At 56.3% G+C, this 17617-nt stretch overlaps 1 protein-coding gene and 4 long non-coding RNA genes across 11 annotated transcripts in view; 3 read left to right on the top strand and 2 right to left on the bottom strand.

Moving 5' to 3' along the window:
• Positions 1–3605, bottom strand: part of PIK3CD (phosphatidylinositol-4,5-bisphosphate 3-kinase catalytic subunit delta) — a 54788-nt gene extending 51183 nt beyond the window's left edge. For 2 of the 4 annotated variants that reach the window (XM_047083135.1, XM_047083130.1), the window contains exon 1: positions 3514–3605. The gene's annotated coding sequence lies outside the window, so the exon portion shown is untranslated. The remainder of the gene's footprint in view (positions 1–3513) is intronic. The other 2 variants (XM_047083131.1, XM_047083134.1) reach the window with 2 other exon arrangements.
• On the top strand, positions 1656–4080 carry LOC124514828 (uncharacterized). The gene is made up of 3 exons (XR_006962672.1): positions 1656–1940; positions 2742–2831; positions 3688–4080. It is a non-coding gene; the product is annotated as an uncharacterized LOC124514828 (long non-coding RNA).
• A 1729-nt stretch (positions 4081–5809) lies between these two features.
• On the top strand, positions 5810–8473 carry LOC124515639 (uncharacterized). The gene is made up of 3 exons (XR_006962854.1): positions 5810–6983; positions 7989–8097; positions 8217–8473. It is a non-coding gene; the product is annotated as an uncharacterized LOC124515639 (long non-coding RNA).
• Positions 8474–12636: 4163 nt separating this feature from the next.
• LOC124515963 (uncharacterized) lies at positions 12637–15246 on the bottom strand. Of its 3 annotated transcripts, none has more exons than XR_006962944.1 (2): positions 15167–15246; positions 12637–13792 (listed from the first exon to the last, which is right to left on the bottom strand). It is a non-coding gene; the product is annotated as an uncharacterized LOC124515963 (long non-coding RNA). The 3 variants fall into 3 exon arrangements; XR_006962945.1 differs by lacking the exon at positions 15167–15246 and adding an exon at positions 14083–14278; XR_006962943.1 differs by lacking the exon at positions 15167–15246 and adding an exon at positions 13913–14029.
• On the top strand, positions 14271–17173 carry LOC124515964 (uncharacterized). 2 transcript variants are annotated; one of them, XR_006962946.1, is made up of 3 exons: positions 14271–14408; positions 15047–15230; positions 16974–17173. It is a non-coding gene; the product is annotated as an uncharacterized LOC124515964 (long non-coding RNA). The 2 variants fall into 2 exon arrangements; XR_006962947.1 differs by lacking the exon at positions 15047–15230.
• The last annotated feature ends 444 nt before the right edge of the window (positions 17174–17617 follow it).

A 17617-nucleotide genomic window follows, 5' to 3' on the forward strand; every position in this document is an offset into this window, starting at 1 on the left:
ATAAATCCAACTTTGCTCCCTTTCTGTCGCTGTTCCTCCTCCCCCCCCCCCCGCCCGTGCCCCACTCTTCTGGCATTTTCTCTAAGTGGAAAGCATTTCCCCCAAAGCAAGTGAAACAGAAGCTAACTGAAATACCACTTTAGAAATGCCACACCCATTACTACGATCACTCTCCCTCTTGGCCCAGAAAGTAGGAGGCCTTGGGGAGCACCCAGTTCTAGGAGAAGCCCTGACCCTTATCTGAGGGGAAGCTAGGTTATCACTCCTGGGGAGGGAGGGGGGGTTCTCATACACACACAGGCCACAGCAGCTGGAGCTTTTGCTGCGCCCGACCTCAGGCCCCGGGGACTGGGCTGGCCCCCAGGGAGCGGAGAGTGGGCCATATTTTGGTACAACCCACAGAAAGTCACAGTGTTTGTCTGCAAGGAAAGAGCGGGGAGGGAGGTTCCCGGGTTTTTAATTTTTTTTTTTTTTCCATCTTGAAACTGGCAGCATTTCTGATATGATTGCGGGGGATTTCCACCAACCAAATTAAAGAAAATTCAGTTTTAGCATTAGCTGCAAGGAGAGAGGAGTTTTGCAACCTCTGTCATTTATGAAATACTGGCAGTGGCACAGACAGAATGTCTGCCTCCCTCCCAACGATTCAGGCTCCTGCCATCCTGCAGCTGGTGGTCAATTACCACACGCCTCTGCCATCAGACAGGGTGGTGGTCGATTACTGCATCCCTCCACCATCAGACCGGTGGGCACTCCCTGATCCTCCTGGAGCGCTTCCCCCTGGACCTGCCCGACAACAGCTTTGCCGGGAAACGTGTCTGTCCCCTGGGGAGTGGCTGAAAGAGCTTTACTAAGGTCCCACGGTAAGGAAACATTTGGTGAGGCCCCACGCCCCATCACCAGACCCACAGAAGCAGCTGGCTTCTGGGAGGGAGGGAACTGCTCTCTAAACAAAAATGGTTTTGAAAAATAAGCCAGCCAAAGGGGAACTGCTTCATGAGTTACACATTCACTTCTCCCTTTAACTGTGCAGTTGAAGAAAAAACAAGGTGAAGCAGGAACTGACCCCACGTTCACATCCCCTTGAACTCTCTGGACACAGCAGCACTGGGAGTACTGGCTAACCAGGCCTGAGGTTGGTCTCTAAGTATGCGTGGATCGTTCGTGTCTTGTAAGCCCCCCACCCACAGGGCTGGTACCCTCCCTGCCTGCCTTGTTCTTAACATAGCCCCTGTGAGGGGGGATCTCAAGAAATACCTATTAGACACAGTAAAGAAAGAGAAAAGTCCTGCTGGAAGGGGACCATCTGCGTGGCCAAGGGCGTCCCTGGGGCACTTGCCCCAATTCCAGAAGCATCGGTATTTGCAGAGTGGCCAGCACTGTTTCTAAACGTGGGCAGAGGAGCTGGGGGGAGTGGGGCTCAGAAAGAGGCACGCTTGGATGTCTTAGAACGAGCTGCTGTGAACTCGTTTTCAAGAACACGGTTCCCCGCACCCCGGAGGGTCCTCCATCACTTGTAGGACCTCGTCAAATCCCCGAAAGAACCAATCTCTGCGTGTGCAAGACAGTGCTCTCAGGAGGCAGGATGGATGGAATCCTGAAGTCAAGAAATCAATCCACAGCAAGGCGTGGAGATGCTAAAGGGTTGGCAATTTCTGCTCTAGAGAGCAGAAGAGAAAGTTCTAGTCCAATCTCCTCGTGTTTGGCGGCAGCCTCCTTAATTAGCAGACTCTTTACCCCCACTTAGGCCAATCAAACCCGGCGACTGACAGCAGCAGAGGCTTTTACAGGGGTTATCAGGGTGGGTACCTTAGAGGCTGCGTCTTTGAAAGGGCACCCCAAGAGTCCCCATCCCTACATCAAGAGAACATTAAGGGAAAATTGTCATTAATCTGCGAGCCACAGCACCTACAGGCGACTAAACACTTCGGTGGTGGAAGGTACTGACTGGGGGTTTGGATCAGCTACTTGGAAATTGCGTGGGTGGGCAAGTTCAACTTTTCTGGGCCTCAGTTCCCTCCACTGGAAAGTGGAGACGACATCATTCAGGTCCTACGATTGTTTAACTGAAAACATCTGGAAAAACGATCGGTTCTTTGGGAGGGCTGGAAAGAGTCCCAAGGGTACCATTCACTCGAGGGCAATACCAAGGTACTGCCAGGCACTCCAGCGGCGTCCTCTGTCCTGGAAACCAGCAGTGGGATGAATCGGTTTCAAAGTCCCTTTGGAGCAGGGAACTGTCTCCTCGAAGCCCCTGAAAGAGGACCCCCGCCCCCGGAAGGCACTCCTGCCCCACATACACGCGCGACGGTGTAGGACATCTCTGAGGGTGGCGCGCAACTGGGCTTTCTGCGGGAGCCCAGGTGCAGAAGCACCCCCCCCCCGACAGTCTGTTGGGGTTCGAGACCCTCCTTCCGGGGGACCTGATCCAAGTGAAAGCCGCTCGGTCATTCGAGAGCTCCAGAGCGCTCCATCCGCAAACTGGGCAGGTGCAAGGGTGCCTCGGGACGACCTGGTACTGGACCGCCAGCCTGGGCCGCCCCAGGCGCCCCCACCCCAGCCCGGGAAATCGCATCCCCGCCCTCGCCCCCTCCGGGAGAGCACAGTTCGGGGTCTCACATCAGTCCTTACTCTCCGGACCCCATCTCCCCACCAGGGCAGAGCATCACCGGCTACGTGCCCCCCCACCCCCACCCCGCATCCTGGTCGCCACGAAAGGTCTCCCTGTTCCCCTCTCCTAGATTTCAAGGGAAGTGCAGAGAAGGAAGCCTAAATAAAAACAGGAAACCCGATTTTAAAAAAGAAGAAGCCTCATTCTGGCTGAATTACGGGTAAGAGTATTAAAAAGAAGTGGGGGGGAAAAAAAGAGTCCGGAAATGCAAAGCTGGAGGCGGTTTTGCCGCCGTAACCCGGGCTCAGCCGCAGATCCGGGGGCTGGTCTCCACCGGCGACTGCAGTAAACACGAGGCAAGCGGCGCCCTAGGCCCGGGGCCCCCAGGCCCGACGGGCGGGGCCGGAGCGGAGGGGGGGGCGCCCGGCGGACTCGACTCCGGTTGCTCCCCCTTCCCCGGGGACCTTGCTCGTCCGCGCCGGGGAGGGCGCGCAGGGCCAGGGCGCCGCGGAGCGTGCGCGCCCCTCTCCCCGCGCCCGGGCCGGGGCACCGGGCCGCACCGCCGGTGGGAGCGCGGCCGGCCGGGACGCCCCCTCGGCCGGCGGGCCAGCGCTCGGGGCAGGGCGCACGCGGCTGAGTTCCCGCCGCTCCCGGGAAGTCCCCGTCGGGCTCCGCGGGGCGCGCAGCAGCGGCGCAGGGAAGCTGTGCGCTCCCGGGTCCCGGCGGCCGGCCCCGGTGGGGGGCGCGCCTCGCCGGGCTCGCCGGACGCGGGAGGCGCACCGGTGGTGCGCGCCGGGAGACGCCCGCGCGCAGGTCCCCGGGGTCCCCGAAGCCCCCGCAGCCCCCCGGTGCCAGCGCCCTCTCCCCCACCTCCCCAGACGCAGCCGGAGGCGAGCGCTTACCGGTCCCGGCGCGGCCGGCAGGGGCTGGGCGGCTCGGCCCGGCGGCCGCTAGGAGCCAGCGCGCTGGGCGCGAGTGAGCCTCGAGGGAGGGAGGCGGGGCGCGGTGGGGGCGCCCCGCCTGCTGACAGCCCGCACACTCCACTTCCCACTTTGTTTCCTTTTTACTTGCAACAGGAAAAACAACAGGTCCTCCTGCCGCCGCCCTCCCCCCCTCCCCCAAATCCGCACCCCGTCTGCGGCTGGAGGGGCATCATCCCAGGTGTGTCTGTAAAGCTGCATCTTGCCCGTCTTCAAAACAAGCGTTCTTTTTATACAAAGGAAAACAACTAAATAAAGGTCCTAAAGCCCACGCCTTCACATTCACACACCAAAGAATTTCCACGGTGGCCAGAGGAAGGCTGGAGGGCGGGAGACGGAGGCGGTGGCTGCAGCTCTTGGCGCCCGGGGAGTCCCCCCATCCCACCCCGCCCCGCCGCCCGCCGAGAGCGCAGTAGCTGGGCGCCAGGGAGGGTACATGAGGCCTGGGAGACGAGACTGGAGCGCAGAGTTCCACGGGCTCGGCCCTGGGGGGAAAGCTGTGGTCTCCTCGCTTGGGGGAGTCAAGACCATGGCGGGGGGGGGGGGGGGAGTCGCCAGATTACAAAAGTGGCTTAGAAATCCTTCTAGGGCCCGTGGGGGAAGAGTCAAGTCGATTGCTTACACAAACAATGACTTAAAGGACCCTCCCCCCTCCGGTCGGGGAGCTAAAGCCCCTGTTTGGTCCCCCTGGAGAGATGTGGAAACTGAGGCCTGGAGAGGGGCTGTTTCTACCCAAGCGATCCGCCGGCCTCCCAGCGCCAGCGCGGGCCCAGCTCTGGCTGCAGCAAAGGAAGGAGCAGAGCCCTCGGTTTCCAGCCAAGAGAGGGCAAGCGTAGGTTACTGAAGGCTTCCCGTCTTCTGAGGTTTCCAAACACCTGTCCGAGCCCTGCTTTTACCAGCCGGCAATTTAAACAGTTTTGCTCCCTGCTTTCCAGGGGTCGGTGTAAGAAGCCGACGCGTGGGGCCTGCTGTGGATTTGGGGTCTCCTTCTCTCTCTGCCCCCTCCCCTGCTCGTGCTCTCTCTCTCTCTCTCTCTCAAAAATGAATTTGTTTTAATTAAAAAAAAAGAAAAAAGAATTAAAAAAAAGAAGCTTCGCTTTCCTGAAAACCCGGCACATTTCCCTTTAGAGACCACACTGTAGGACTTCTCTCCCTCTGTGCCTGTAGTGCCGGGAGATTCAGGCCGACTGTAACCCCAAGCACAGTCATCGCTAGATAGACTTGCCTCCCACCTTCCTCTCTATGGTTTCTGATCTCTCTTTTCTTATTTTATTTTTAACTATTGTCCGGTGCATTTGGAGGAAGCTACTTGACGGTCCCTTTGAACCGTAAACAAAAGAGACCCAGCCATAGTGGGGGATTTATCACAGTCCTAGGAGAAAAGAAGCCTCTTAGCTGCAACGAAGTCCGTGCCTTACTCCTCATGTGACCTCCTGACGGGGAAGTCCTTTGGCCTCATTTTATGGAAGGGAAAAGAGGTCTCGGTTATTAAAGGGGTGCTGGTCAGTGGGGAGCAGGCTCGGGCAGACAGAGGTGCCCTGCAGGCCAGAGGAACACACGGAACTCTTGGGGCCTGCTTCTTTCTACCTCCTTTCCTGCAGAACTTCCCCCCTCCAAAGCCTTCCAGCCTCCGCAGCCTCTCACGGATGCAGTAAGCATCGGTGTGCGACCTCGAGTGGCTTCACCGCTGACACCCACATATGCCCACAAGCAGGGTTATCTCAGGGCAGCCAGAGCCAAGCTGAGAACCCCGGGTGCAGGGGTGCAAGGATGGGGAGCCCACTTCCTCAGCCCCTCCGCAAAGGGCTCCGGGCATCTGCCTCCCTGCCCCATCCTGCCCGCTTGGCTGCGGCTCCTTTCCTTCCAAGCAGGGCAGACGTTATCCAGCTCGAACCCTTGCCCTTTTGCCTTGGAGAAACGTGTGGGGAAGCTTCTCGGGGTACCTGTCCTGGAGCCAAACTCAGCCGTGGAGCTGTGTGACCTCAGGCAAGTGATTTACCTTTTCTGTGCCTCCAGTTCCCCATCTGGAACACAGGGATGCCGATCTTGGCTTTCAGCATTTAGAACTGTTCGGAGAAGCACCCGAGGTACTACATGTAAAGTGCTTCCAACAGTACTGAGCAGAGTGAGCCAGCCCCACCCCCCGGCCCCCAAAACGTCACTGAGCTATCCTAGAACACAGTCTCTGTGCTTGGCTCTCCAACAGTATTTCCCCATAGCAGCCGCAGGTTGTGACCTATTAACACATTCGTGTACTGGAAACCCGTTCGGTGGGTCAAGGTTAAAAAAACGGAACAGGATAGAAACGGTCAGATTTTAGGTATGTGTGAGTGTGCATTCGGTCAAGATGTAAAATGCATTTCTCACCGCAGGCCCCTTGGACAAGGTCACAGTGGTGGTGATGGAAGGGCCCTGCAGACCCTGAGAGAACGAGGTCAAGGTCAGAACCGATTCCTGGAAAGGCTGACTTCTGAGGACTCGGGCTTGGAGGAGCCTGAGGAAAAGAAGGCAGGGGTCCTTGCAGCCCCCATCCCCAGGCTGTGCCTTGTGGACGATGACTCACTGAATGATCCAGAAGGACCCAGATTAGCTCAGAGGTGGCCCAGGTGAACCAGGCTTTTCTGGGGCCCGGGTTGAACTGATGGAGGTTGAGTGTCTGGGCCCAACTAAATACGGGCTCCAAACAGAAATCGAGTTATCCTTTTTGGAAAACACAAACAACTCTAAACCCAGGATGCCTCGGGTTCGAATCCCAGCTCAACCACCTACCAGCTGTGCAAAGGCTGGGAGGACCACTCCAGCCCTGCTGACCTGGGGCTGGGGGAGGGTCCTGCCCGTGGTACAAAGTCAGTGTTCCAGAAATAGCAGTTGGCTTTTCAACACATCTTCTGATGCTGTGGAGGGATTGGGGAAAGAAGGGCACCAGGGTGTGGGGTCATGAGGCCAGATCTGACCTCCTGCCTCCATAAACTGGGGATGACCCAGGTTTTGTAACACTGACTCATTTGGCCCGCATGCATGCCTGCTACAGTCTGGGCCCTGGGATAGAGCATTGTACAAGCCAAAGACCCGCCCTCCCCGGGCTTATCCTCCGCGGGAAGAGAAACTATGAAGAATAAAAGTAAGCTACAGTGTCTTAAAGTAGTAAAGCCCTGCGAAGAAATAGGAGGCAGGGGAGGAGGGGAGAGAGAGGTGCCCTGCAGGCCAGAGGCGTGCAGGAGAGACGGCGGGGTCTACAAAGATACCTGCCCAGTCCTCCAGACTGTCAAGGTCATCAAAGACCAGGGAAACTGGAGCAGCTATCAGAGCCCAGAAGAACCTAAGGAGTCATGTGTCATGGCAATGTCACATGGTGCCCTGGCTGGGCTCCTGGCACAGAGAGAGGACAGGAGGTAAGAACTAAGGTAGTACGGGTTGAGTTAATAATAACGTCTCGATGTTGGTTCATTAGTTGTGACAAATGTGCCGTGGTCACATAAGATAGTAGCAAGAGAAGACACTAGGTGTGGGGTATGTGAGAACTCTCTATCCTCTGAGCAGCTTCCCTGTACATCTGAAACTCTTCTAAAATTAAACATTTATTTAAAGAAAAAAAAAATAATAATAATATGGGGCGCCTGGGTGGCTCAGTCGGTTAAGCGGCCGACTTCGGCTCAGGTCACGATCTCGCGGTCCGAGAGTTCGAGCCCCACGTCGGGCTCTGGGCTGATGGCTCAGAGCCTGGAGCCTGCTTCGGATCCTGTGTCTCCCTCTCTCTCTGCCCCTCCCCCGTTCATGCTCTGTCTCTCTCTGTCTCAAAAATAAATAAACATTGAAAAAAAAATGTTTTTTAAATAAAAAATAAATAAAAAAATAATAGAACGGGGAGGTGTGGGAGGAGGAGAAGGCGTTGTGTTACAGCATGGAGTACGATGGTTTGGGGCGGGGGTCAGAGTCCCCGGGGGGGGGGGGGGCGGTTGCAGAAAGTGAGAAGGCGTGGCCCTGGAGACTGTTGGGGCGGAGAGAGTATTTTTGAACCTTCCCTGGGGACCCTGAGACCCAGCCCTGCCCCACCCCACCCCCAGCCTGTCCCCTCCTCCTTAAGATGGGGTTTATTACCCCAGCTTCAGAGAGCTCGTAAGACCGACAAGAGATGTTTCGGTGAAAGTGGTTTGGAGACAGACGCAGCTTTGCAAACAGGGTGCAGACGAGCGGTGCTGGATGGAGCTGGGTTTTGCTCGCGAGCTGAGCCCGGCCATAATGCCACCTGCATTATGCATCTAGACCTGTTCTGTCTAGATAAGTATCCCTCTAGATAGGTATCGATCATTAAAGGCATTGTGTCTGAGGAGCACCCCCAGGTGAAACCCCAAAAACCTCAAATGAGAAGGCATACGTCTGGTGACTTTTTTCCCCAGACAGGAAAATGAGACACAAAGAGCATAAATGCTGAAGGAGAGAGAGAGGAGTTAGAAGGAGGACAACCATGTTCTTCCTGGACGGGGCTGAATGGTGGCCTCCGAAAAGGTATGTCCAAACCCCACTCCCTGAGACCTAGGAATGCGACCTTATTTGGAAATAGGGTCTCTGCAGATGTAATTAAGTGAGGGATCTGGGGATGAGGTCATCCCGGATTATCTGAGTAGGTCCTAAATCCGGTGACAAGCATCCGTACGAGAGGAAGACAGAGGGAAAGTGGAGACAGAGGAGAAGGCCATGTGCACTTGGAGGCAGAGGCTGGGGCAAAGCGGCCACCAACCGAGGAACACTGGGAGCCACCAGAAGTTGGAAGAGGCCAGGAAGAATTTTCCCCTAGAGTCTCTGGAGGGAATGGCCCTTGGTTTTGAACTTCTGAACTCTCCCTGAACTGTGAGAGAATAAATATCTGGTGGTTTTTGTTTGTTTTTTTTTTTTTAGTTAGTTAATTTATTTATTTGTTTGTGTATTTATTTATAATCTCTACACCCAACTGGGGGCTTGAACTCACAACCTTGAGGTCGAGCGTCACATGCCTGGGGCGCCGGGGTGGCTCGGTCGGTTGAGCCTCCGACTTCAGCTCAGGTCATGATCTCACAGTTCACGAGTTCGGGGCCTGCGTCGGGCTCTGTGCTGTCAGCTCAGAGCCCACTTTGGAGCCTCTGTCCACCCCCCCCCCCCCGCCCTTCCCCCGCTCATGAGCTCGCACGCAGGCGGGCTCTCTCTCTCTCAAAATAAACATTAAAAAAAACAAAAAAAAGTGTCACATGCTCTACTGACAGAGCCAGCCAGGCACCCCAAATTTCTGTGTGGCTTTTGTTTTTTAAACCACAGGGTTTGTGGTGCTTTGTTACAGCAGCCACAGGAAACTAATGCACACTCGTTTCTTCGGGGGATTATCACGCAACCAGTAAATCTGGCTACACGGCAACTGAACCGAAGCAGAACGATGTGATCGGTCAGCATTATCATGCTTTTTAGGCTGTCCTGTTTCCTCCCCTTGGAGCCCCCTGTGGAGCACATGCTGCTATTATCCTGACTTCACAGGCAAACAAACTAAGGCAATGCTGTAGGTAACTCGCCAAGGTCACCGGCGGGCAGGTGGGAGTGCCCTAAGTGGCAGCCTTCCTAGGCCCCCGAAGTCAGGTGACGGGAAGAGCGTGAGGTCTATTGGCCGAGCAGCAGCAGGAGGTTGGGCACTGAACCAAAAACGGGAGGACGAAAGCGTGTCACCTTAACCCTGTGAAGGGCCCACCTTCTGCCCTGGGCCAGAATTGTCCAGAGGAAGCCATGGCACGCCCACCTGACGGAATGGTGTGCGCCCATCGAAGACGGCCTTCTGAAGCCTGTAGCATCATGGGAAAGGATGACGTCGCCAAGCGAACAACGCTCCCTGCAGAATTGCCTCTGTGCAGGGTCGCCCCCCCGGCAGTGTTATGTGTGCACGTGGGTGTAGCAGGAGGGGACTCTTGAGCCACGTGGCTCTCCACACCGTCTCTGGTCAGATGTCCTTGCCTTTAAGCATGCCCAAGTTGATGGCCCGGGGCTGGTCACCTGGCCCCAGGTTCGCCAGCCAGCGGTTCCCTTAGGAATGCAGAGTAGTGATTCCTCGGGTGCCTGGAGCTTGGGTGCTGTGCACTCACGCGAGGGAGCTGTGGGTCGCTTACGCTGCTCCAAAGGACTGAAGCCATCAGAGAAGCTGCTGTGCAGAGACAGGGACTGAGAGAAAATCAGGAAGCAGATGTACAGAGAGGAAGAGACAGTCACAGGTGAGAGATATGATTTCAGGCAACTTTTCAGCTCCTTTCCGTGTATCTTGCTGAGGTTCCACTGCATTCTTGCCCTTGGGTTCTTTTTTTTTTTAAGGCCGATCTTAGGGGTGCCCCGGTGGCTCAGCTGGTTAAGCATCCGACTTGGGCTCAGGTCACGATCTCGCGGTTCATGAGTTCGAGCCCCGTGTCGGGCTCTGGGCTGACAGCTCAGAGCCTGGAAGTCTGCCTCGGATTCCGTGTGCCCCTCTGTCTCTGCCCCTCCCCTGCTCACACTCTGTCTCTCCCTCTCAAAAATAAAATAAGCTTTTCAAAAAATTTTTAACGTTTATTTATTTTTTGAGAGACAGAAAGAGAGCACGAACAGAGTAAGAGCAGAGAGAGAGGGAGACACAGAATCCGAAGCAGGCTCCAGGCTCTGAGCTGTCAGCACAGAGCCCGACACGGGGCTCGAACTCACGAACCGTGAGATCGTGACCTGAGCTAAAGTCAGACACTCAACCGACTGAGCTACCCAGGTGCCCCTGCCCTTGGGTTCTTCTGAAAGTCGCTCACACCCTTAGGCTTTATTCCCTTATTTTGCTTAAAATCTGTATCCATTTCCCAGGACCGCTGTGTCAACTTAGCACAATCTGGGTGGCTTAAAACAACGGGAAGTTATTCTCTTATCGTTCTAGTGGCCAGAAGTCTGAAATTGAGACGTTGGCAGGGCTGGCTCCTTACAGAGGTTCTAGGGAGAATCTGTTCCAGGCCTCTCTCTTATCTTCTGGTGCTGCCTTCTTGGCGTTCAATGCCTTGTTGATGCAACACTCTGATCTCTCCCTCCGTCTTCACTGGCATTCTCCCCACGTGTCTGTGTTTGTGTTCAAATGTCCCTCTTCTTATAAAGATACCCTAATCCAGGATGACCTCATCTTATTTCATCTGCAAAGACTCTATTTTCAATTAAGGTCACATTCTGAGTTTCCATGTGAGCATGAATCTGGGGGGGGGGAATAATATTCAACCCAGTACAAACCCTCTTGAGTTGGTTTCTGTTTTCGTTTTTCAAGTAATCTCTACACCTAACATGGGGCTCGAACTCACAACCCTGAGATCAAGAGTCACGTGTTCTACTGACTGAGCCAGCCACGCTCCCTGATTTCTGTTTTTTGGAAAAAAACAACAACAACAACAACAATCAGAATTAATACAGAAATGGGCATCGGAAATGGAATGGAAAGAAACAGCTTTTTATTTTTTCTCGTTTTTTTAAATGTTTATTTATTGATTGATTTTTAAAATTTTTTTAACGTTTATTTATTTTTGAGACAGAGAGAGACAGAGCATGAACGGGGGAGGGTCAGAGAGAGGGAGACACAGAATCTGAAACAGACTTCAGGCTCTGAGCTGTCTGCACAGAGCCTGACACAGGGCTCGAACCCACGAGCCGCAAGATCATGACCTGAGCTGAAGGCAGACGCTTAATGGACTGAGCCACCCGGGCGCCCCCAAGAAGCCTCTTTTTAAAGAAGGTATTGAAACTTGGGTGACTTGAGAGAGACTTGAGAGAGAAGGGTGATGCGGATTCCCACTCCCTGGACGAACATCCGCAGTTCTCGCCGGTGGTAACAGATCAGTTCATCTGTCTTCAGTGATCTCACGGGACTCAGAACATGTGTCAACCAAGGGGGACGCTTTAAGAAACTTGTCCGGCGTATTAGTATGTGGATTCCTTCTGGCAGCCTTCAGAAGGTGCCACAACATGAGCTTTTGTTCAATTCTGCTCAAGATCGGGGTGGGGGGGGGAAGGGCGGGGCAAATATTTAACTATGTTGGGGGAAGTCCTTTTTTCTATAGCCAGTGACAACCACGCATCAAATAGTCATGAACCTGCCGCATAGCAGGAGCCACATTGTGCGTGACCCTAAGGTTAACGCACCAAACACAAAAGTCTGTGAGCTTAGCAAGTGGAACAGGGATATTTGGGAAGAGCCACGGGAGTGAATAACCCTCAACCCCTGGCCCTTTAGCCTCTCATTGTCAAGTGTCATGAAGGCAGGTAGGGGTAGCATTTCAAGAGAAATTAGGGGCGCCTGGGTGGCTCAGTCGGTTAAGCGTCCGACTTCAGCTCAGGCCATGATCTCACAGTTCATGGGTTTGAGCCCTGCATCAGGCTCTGTGCTGACGGCTCGGACCCTGGAGCCTGCTTTGGATTCTGTGTGTGTGTGTTTCTCTCTCTCTCTCTGTCTCTGCCCTTTCCCTGCTCACACGCTGTGTCTCTCTGTCTCTCAAAAATAAACGTTAAAAATTAAAAAAAAAAAAAGAAGAGAAATTAGATAAAAAGCCTGCTTTCCGCCCAGGTTAGATGACGATTTCCTCTCCTCACCTTTAGGCTGAAAGAAGAAAACCAGCCACCATGCTTGCTGTTGAGAAACCCCAGCCCTGGGGGATGGCCCAGTCTGTGGCTGAATATTCTAGTGGACAGGAGTTCATGGCAGTGGTTGTTGGGTCAATGACATGACCCAAAACAAAACTGACAGCCAACTAGCTAAGCTTCTGTGGGAATTGAAACTCCAGGAAACCCTAAAACCTGGCAAACTGGGGCTTGTGACGGCTTACCCTCTGGGTGATTCCTAAGCCCACGTTCCAGCACCAACGTGAAGCAGGTTCCCGGGTAGCTGTGTCCCCTCCTAGAACAAGGTGTCCTGAGAATCTCTCAAGGGCAGGTCTGCAAGACCCCCAGAGAAGGGATCCCTTCCCAGTGGGCAGGACCGGGGGCGGCCATGTGTGCCGACGAAGAAGCCGAGGAAGGTAACCAGTAAAGCAAACCCCGTGAATATCTTGTTCCTGAGGTTTAATTTACTCCTCCTGGCTAGAAGACCAGGGTGTGTGTGTGCTCTGTATCTTCCTTCCCTTTTCTGCTCTAGAGATCAAGCACGGAAGGAGAGGTTAAACTGATCGCTTAGCCTATAGATTGAGACAGATCCAAGCAGCCACCTTAGATGAGACTCCGTAGAAATAGGCAGGACCGGGTGTCAGCTGAAGATCCCAGCTTCGAGAATGGAGGCCTGGACGCAATAGTTGGACCTGACTTGGATCGCCTCCCATTTGGCAGGGGGACGAGATATTTGCGGTGGACTTTGTGGTATAACGATTAAGCAAGACCAATCAGAATGGAGATATCTGGGGAAAGCCGAAGGAATCAGCGTGTGTGTGTGTGTGTGTGTGTGTGTGTGTGTGTGTGAGATGGAGAGTGGATGCTCTCGGCTGTCCATCTGGCCCCCTCTTCTCGTAGCCTTTCCTCGCTTTGTCATGACAGAAGTGTAGCGTATAAACTTGACCACTGGCCACAACCGATTCCTGCTTCCCGGGGTTTGGGACCCGGACATAGTTCTCTCTGGGAGAAGGGATCCAGGCCACATCAGCGTGGCAGGTGGGACGCAGGCGGGCAAATGGGACAGGCAAGCAAGCGGTGCTGAGAAAGAATCCAAGAGCTCTGAGTGCCCGTGCTCCAAACTGGGCTGCGTGTCCGGGCTCCGTGAGAACATCCCGCGCCTTTGCTATAAAGTCTCCTTTCCTGCTTGAGCGGTCAGCGACTGATTTCTGATTCTTGGGGTCACTCATTTGCTGGGACAGCGACCTACCCTGGGGCATGGGCTCAGCTGCGGCTGGAGAACAAACTTAAGACATCTAATAATCAAGAGAGCCAACTGGACTAGCCCCCTGGGGTTATCTCCCACCACCTCCCCCCGCCCTTCACGCTGCACCGAGGGCTGCGACCTGTGGCTCCGGACCACCCCAAGCTCCCTGACTCTGGGCCTTTGCTCATGCCGTTCCCTTTGCCTGGACTGCCCTTCCCAACTGTTCCTCTTGCTGTTGTCCCAACAGCCTCAGGGAGTCCAGACTCACCTTCCAGAGCGGCCCCTCCACCCCTCCTGTCACCAGACATGGGGGTTCAGCCTGGATCGGTCCCTCCGTAGGTTCTGCTCCCACGTCTAGGAAAAACCACGGCTTCCAGAATGAGGACGGGAAGGAGGGCGCCTCTGCTCCTCCCATCTGGCAGCTGCGCCCCCCCACGCCCCCCCCACCCCGGCTTCCCCCACCAGCCTCCCAACCTCCGCTGCTGCCCGTGCTCCGAGCTGGAGACCACAGAGCCCAGAGCCTGGCAGCTGGATGCGCAACGCGTGGAATACGCTGCTCTCCCCAGCTTCCTGAGGCCCCCACCCCTGGGATCCTCCGCCCCCCAGGGTTCCTTCCCCCAGCGGGCTTCGGCCTCCACCTTCACCTTCACCTCTCCACCCCCCAGCGTGCGCTGATGAAAGGGCAATGGTGCAAAATTCGTTGGGGAGAAAAACAGGAAGTGGAGCCTGAGAGCGAGGCCGCAGAAACGCTCCCCGGGCGTTGGCCGCCCTTCCAGCCGCGGCCTTACAGGAAAGTGGCGAGGGGGCAGCCCCAGCCCGGGCTGTGGGGGCGTGGGGTGGGGGTGCTGGTGGGAGAGTCCAGGAAAGACCCTTCCGCTGTATCTTTAGGGGCTGTGTCTGGTAGAGCAAACGCTACGTCTGTGCCCTGCACTTGACATCTCCTCTCACCTGTTCACAGCGGCTCCTCAAGGTTAGTACGCCCACCCCCGTTTACAGACGGGCCAACAGACTCAGAGAAGTTAAGCGACTCGGCCAAGGCCACACAGCCTTTCCCACGGCCGGGTCATGGCTCCTTGGTTCTTTCTCAGACTTTGATTTCTATTTGTGGTGTGTTTTTGTTCTGGGCCTGTGAGCGGACAGGGGGGCGGGGGGAGGGCGGAGGGGGAGCACTGTTGCTGGCTCCTTGGTCTGAGCACATCGGAACGGGTGGTAAGAAAAGGCTGCCGACTGACGGCTCATCCCTTGAGAGCCCGTTTCCTGCAATGTGTGAGCGGAAGGTCCAAGTGCCCCGGTTCCTTTGTTAGCGACGGGGGTGGTGGTACCAGGGAGGGGGTTCAGCCGGCTGACAGCCCAAAGGACTCAGAACTCCAGATGAGTCCAGAACCCTCTTTCCCTTTCAAGCCGGGGACTCCAGGTAGCCCCAGTCCTCTAGCTTCACACCTGACAGGCATCGTCAGAATGAGAGCAAGGAGAAGAGGTACCCAGGCAGGGGTGAGGTCAAGGAGCGGGGAGACAACGCCCCGAAGGCCCCACCCCACCGGAGCCCTTACTTGGACCCCAGCTCTCCCGGCCCCGGGACGTGACGTCCAGGTCCCCGTCATCCCACAGAGTCGCAGATGGAGCCCCCCAGGCCCACGGAACCTGGCCACCCGTACAGAAGGCCCCGCGGCCCCCCACCCCCCATCTCTGAGGTCGAAACCACAATGTCGTGCTGTGGCCTTCACTCACCCGTCATGACAGGGGTCCCTTTCCCAGAAGCCTCTGGGGGCTGCCAGACCACAGCAGAAGCCAGGTATGGACAGGCCCGGAGGCACCGTCTGCGTCACCGGTCCCTCTGCTGCCCTCTGGGCCGTGGGTGGGCTCTGCCCCCACCCCCCACCCCACCCCACCCCCGCCGCTGCCTCCGCTCCCCATAGGCCAGGCTGCTGGGTTGCAGACTGCAAACGAGAGAGGCCCTCCGGCCTTCAGCCTCAAAGGCATGCCCGCCCCTTTCTGCCCTCTTTGACTGGCATTCCCCCCCAGTACCGAGCAGCACCCGGGGCCAGCCGGATGCCTCCTTCCCTTTGCAGAGGAGACCCAGCCTCGGGTCGCAAGCCGCTCCACGTAGAAGGGAACTATTAACATGAGGTGTTATGGGGGCACCTGGCTGGAGCCTGCAACTCTTGACCTCAGGGCTGTGAGCTCAAGCCCCACATCGGGTGTGGAGCCCACTTAAAATAAATTAAGAAATAAATTAAATAACGTGAGGTGTTCTATGTAAAGCGGTTAGAACAATGCCCGGCCCTTAGTAAGAGCTCAAGACAGGGCACCTGGGGGGCTCAGTCCGTTAAGCATCCGGCTCTTGGTCACCCAGGTCATGATCTCACTGTTGGTGGATTTGAGCCCCACGTCGGGCTCCGTGTTGACAATGCAGAGCCTGCTTGGGATTCTCTCTCCCCCCCCATCTCTCTGCCCCTCCCTGCTCTCTCTCTCTCTCTCTCTCTCTCAAAATAAATAAACTTAAAAAATAAAGCTCAATATACGTATATCACCATCACCACGTGATTTAATCTCTGCAACACCCCTGCGAGGTGGGGATTACGCTGCTATTTGCAGACGAGGAAACTGAGGCAGACGTGAAGCCACATGCCTCCGTTCAGGCAGTATTAAGTGGCTGAGTACGGATAGAAGGCTAAGTCTGCTGGGGGCTCGGGCTGCCAGTGCCCTCTGGTCCGGAGGCCAGCTTTGGGTGTACCCCACCCCCACCCCCACCCCCAAAGGAGCGCAGGGTGGGACGCGAGGCCGCTCCCGACAAAGACGCAGAGGTGGGTCCGGAGCGGGGCCACCCTCCAGTCCTCCCACGGGGCGCTCAGCTCGGGGCCTCCCGCTCGGGCTCCAGGAAGGCATGGGCGCCACCTGGTGGCGGCAGGAGGTCAACGCCACCACCGTCCCATCGGCGCTCAGCGACGTCCCGCACGCGCTCCCGGCGGCGCGTTGGGCGAAGGCGCCGAGGAGCCCGCGCGCAGGCAATTCCTTTTCCTCCTTGCCCAGGGTCCTCCGGGGGTGTGGACGTGCGCCTCCACCCCGGGGTTGCCGTGCTTGGGCTGCTGGTGATTTGGGGGCACGTATTGCAGCAGCGAAGCTCATTTTGCTGAGAATATATTGTACGTTCCCCCAGACCTCCTATTCCTTTCTCAATTCCTTCACGCAAGAGGCAGATTGTTCCAGAGCCGCTCTCTGGCTGAGCTTGGTGCTGGGCCGCTCAGCCCGGCCTCTAGCTTCTAACCCTCCCAGCAGCTCCTGTGCCCAGAGAGGGGAGCCCTCCAGCGCTTCCCTCCCAGCTCCCCAGCTCCTCCCCAGCAGCCCTGTGGCATCTCCACCTGGACGCTGGCAGTCCCCTCAACGGAATCTGACCCCGGCCCAATTTCCTGCCCAACCTAGCCCGGTCCTTCCCTTCCTTCCTGCCGCCGTGAGAGCGGTCCCTCTTGACACCCTGGCCAAAGCAGAAAGCCGTCTCACGGTTCACTTCTCCCCTCTCCCCCGCTGCCCCTTGCAGGTGTCACCAAGCGTCGCGGTCTGTGCCACCACCAAGGGACGAGGCTCCAAGTTTCACTCATCCATTCAACACACGTTGTCAAATGTCACCAGACACGGTCCTGTGCCCTGAGGATACTGCGGTGACAACGACTCTGCCTGCGGGACATTCAGGTGGGGGGCGGGGCAGATTCGGAAATAAACAAGAAACAAACAAACGCATCTGTAATACCTCCCGTGGCAGTTGGTGCTCTGGAGAACGAAGCAGGGGGGTGCCCTCCTCACCCTGCTTGGGCTGCACCCCCCCACATCACGCAGCTGCTGCCCTCACCACACACATTGCCTTCCTCACTCTCTGGGCGATGACCCCATGCAAGGATTCCACCCCCCTCATTCCTCCCCCAGGCTCTGATACCTCCCACCAGGCCACCCTCCCGTGTGGACTCCCCCCTCACCAGACTGTGGGTCCGACACCCCACCCGGCCACCCAGGACAGCTGCCTCTCCCCCCTCCACCGCCCCGCTCCCCCCCTCGTGCCCTTTGGACTGAATTGTAAAGGAGGGAAAGGCAAGGAACAGAAGGGGAGCAGGCAGAGAGGGCGGCCCCTGAACGGGATATTAAAAAAAAAATTCAAACCCTCCAAAAAGCAGAAAGAGTAGCTCAGCG

Source organism: Lynx rufus, unplaced genomic scaffold (genome assembly GCF_022079265.1).
Source record: "Lynx rufus isolate CCGP_SWC_20201006 ecotype Redwood Valley unplaced genomic scaffold, mLynRuf1.p SCAF_2, whole genome shotgun sequence".
Classification (NCBI taxonomy): Eukaryota; Metazoa; Chordata; class Mammalia; order Carnivora; family Felidae; genus Lynx; species Lynx rufus.